At 32.4% G+C, this 3389-nt stretch overlaps 1 long non-coding RNA gene across 1 annotated transcript; it reads right to left on the minus strand.

Annotated features, from left to right (window-relative positions):
• Positions 1-708: 708 nt before the first annotated feature.
• Positions 709-1131, minus strand: LOC110674479. The gene is made up of 2 exons (XR_002498901.1): positions 963-1131; positions 709-895 (listed from the first exon to the last, which is right to left on the minus strand). It is a non-coding gene; the product is annotated as an uncharacterized LOC110674479 (long non-coding RNA).
• Positions 1132-3389: the final 2258 nt, after the last annotated feature.

Genomic DNA, 3389 nt, shown 5'->3' on the forward strand with positions numbered 1-3389 from the left:
ATAACCCGGATAAATGTGAACCATCCAGAACAATTTGCGACAATATTTGAATTATTCCCAATGGCATCCAAAATAACAATAAGTGTACCGTACCACGAACGGTTTTTACAGTTTGATAAATGGTAATTGGAAAAATCACAATGTGGGGAATGGGCGGTTAAGTTATGTAACCATTTAAAAACGACGATTTTTCCGAACAAAATTTTTCGTTCACAATTTGTTAAATAGTTAAAATACTATCCATGTTTTGCTGAATATACTGTAACGCGAACAGTTCAAGAATGGTTGAACTTTTTCGGTAGAATAAAAGCAAATAATGTATGTGTTATTATTGATTTATGGTGTGTAATGGTATTTTAACCTTCTACCATACTGTGCTGTTGTTGTTGACCCATAAGAGAATATTTGACGACTTAGTACATTTAATAAGAAACAAAGAAACAAATCAATGCGTGTGAACAAATCTTATTTCAATTAAAACAGCCAATTCAGTTGCTCAAACAAATGAAATTTAATATCTACACTTAAGTACTGAATTCTGATGCTAATTTTTACCACACGTATCACTTGTTTCATTGGCTTATTTGAAATAAATTATTACGTATTATTCCTCGAAAACAATTAATTTTAATTATTATTATCTATTCGCATTTTGTTTAAAATATGATAAACTATATTTGTATTATCACCTACGGGTGTGTACACATATTTGTTTTATAGTTAAATTCTTATATGTTTTTAAATACTCGAATAATTAACAGCGCAGAAATATACATTCATCCGTAGTGGCAGTGGGTTGTCACTTTCCGAGCGGTGAGGAGGATGCATAAGGACGTTCTCGGGGATGGATAACGTCACACAGCGCTTGTTTCTTTAATGTGGGTTGAAGTTCAGGCTGAAATTTGGGAAAATTGCAGGATTAGGTTAATTAGGTAATTCAAATTAGTAAAAAAATATCTTACCTTAGTATACGGTAGAGGGAAGACGATTTCATTAACAAGTGGCACTTTGGGCACCCGCTTTCCGATGGTCCGAAACTTGGACTGCTGCTCCTCTATGCATAGCCAAGCAAGCGCCTTAGGTGTTCGTGGCCTAGTAATCACCGTAACCAACTGCCAGTGCCATTTTCGACTCTAAATAATGCTAGTGCTTTTTCTTGTTTTGATTTGTTGACATCAGCACAGCAATCGCGAAGACGTGCGCGTTAAAATGTTTTTAGTAAGGACTGTGCCAATTTTTCATTTATTGATAAATGATCAAAATTGGTTTCATTTTAGACCGATACATGAGGATCTTTTTATGGAATAATACAAAAATGCCCGTAACAAATAAATCGAGCTGTGAGTAAAAAGCAGAATGATATTTTTGGGAACATACATAGTCAGTGTTATTTTTTTTTGAAGTGTGTATAATGAATATCGCTTACAAATACTAATGCATTCTACAGTTTGTCAAATTGTCAAATTTCGGTTCCATATAGTGAAATGCATGTTACCATTTGGCATGCATTACTCAAATAGCTTATAATAGTAAAAAAAAAAAGGTACTATGTTGTTCAACAAAAAAGATACAATTTGTGATACACTAACAATAAGGGGTAAAAGATGTTTAATGTTTGGAGAATAAGACGAATTGTATTTTGCGATGCGGGAACTAACGTATTACCAGATACAACCGAGCAATCAAATTTGAAGTATGATCGGTTGTTTTATTCTTCAAATTTAAAGTTTTCAAGCAAAAAGATGAGATATTTTAAGGCAATGGTACAAATTTTCAAAAATGTCGCGGAGCACCTGTCAAGGCATTGCGGGCACCAAGTGCTCCACGGAACACGATATGAAAACCGCTGAATTAAACAATTTTACAATACATTAGAGTGACATCAGGAGTCGAGGAGGGAATAAAGACCTCGAACAGCCCCGGAAATAGGGTTACCATATTTGTTCTCACTGAAAAGAGTACATTTTTTCAACTTTGTAAAAGAGTACTTAAGAGTACACTTAGCCTAACTTGAAAAATTTTAAATGCACTACTAATTTATAATTTCAACATTTTCTTGCAAAAACATGTCTGATTCTTAATCACAGCCACTTTTCCTACATTTCAATTAAAATTAAGTTTTTCAAAGAGACACTACTCTCAACATTCTATCAAAGATTTTACGAAATTTAACTCTTATTTTTCTCACCAATTCTGTAATATGCTTTCTTACTACATTGACATTGACGAGTGAATCGATTTTTTCATTATTTTTTTTTTTTTTATTACATTTACTATACCGAAAGTCGTTCAAGTCTTTCAAATAAGGTTTATTGAAAAAAATCTCTCCTTAGTACTTTGCAAGAATACTTTTAAGAAAATGTAGATTAATATGAGTTCGTGAAGAAACCAGAAGAACTGAGAAGAGTTAAACGTGGATCTAAAATGAACCTCAAGCATTGGCTTTGATTTAGGGGTCTATTTTGTAAATCGAGTGGATTTATGTGACTCTTCTGTAGTCACTGTCGATCAAAGTAAGCATGCATATTTCAGATGTCACCCGTCGACTCCCATAGTAATCCAGTCACATAGAGTGACTTATAAAATAACACAGCTAAAAACATGTTGTATATTTAAGTTTATTTTCATTCACATATTTGGAGCATCAAAATAAACCTAAATTTCAACGACCAACCCATTATTTTTCAATCGAATTCACTTTAAATTTACACGATCATGTAATATTCAACCATTTTTAGTTAAATATTGAATGTAAGGTACAGTGGGGGAAGTGTACCAGTGGGGTAAGTGGATCATTCGTCAATATTAAGCATTAATACATGAATATGTTAAATGTTTTCGCACCGTTGCTTCGTTTTAGGTTATATTCTTACGCCCACACTGATACTATTGCAAAACTAGTACTGCACGTATACTAACACAAGCAAACTTGTTAGCTTCAAAAATTAATTATTTTGAAAATTGTTTTGCATCAATCAAAAATTCACTGTATCTCTGTCTAAAGTCGAATACTATTAGTTTTTTCGACACGGTGTGAGCATTTCAGTTCTAATTGAATGAATCACAATGAAACATATGTGATTTTTATAAATAAATACAGATATATTCTACATGGTACACTTTACCCTACTTTTTAATGGGGTGGGGTAAGTGGATCAAGTATTATTATTATTTATTGGCAGACAGCTTACGATAATTTTAAAAAGTTTTAGTATCCGCAAATGTTGTTTTCCCTTAACTTTATTCATTCCCAGCTTAAATTTGTCAAATTGTCCAAAGAAAATTTGAATTAATCCACCTAAAAGTTTTTTTTAACCTTTCTGATATATGAAAATAATAATTTTAAAATTTACACGAAACTTTCCGTGGTTTATCCAAGCTGAGCTGTA

The sequence above is a fragment of the Aedes aegypti genome, chromosome 1 (assembly GCF_002204515.2).
Source record: "Aedes aegypti strain LVP_AGWG chromosome 1, AaegL5.0 Primary Assembly, whole genome shotgun sequence".
NCBI classification, from domain to species: domain Eukaryota; kingdom Metazoa; phylum Arthropoda; class Insecta; order Diptera; family Culicidae; genus Aedes; species Aedes aegypti.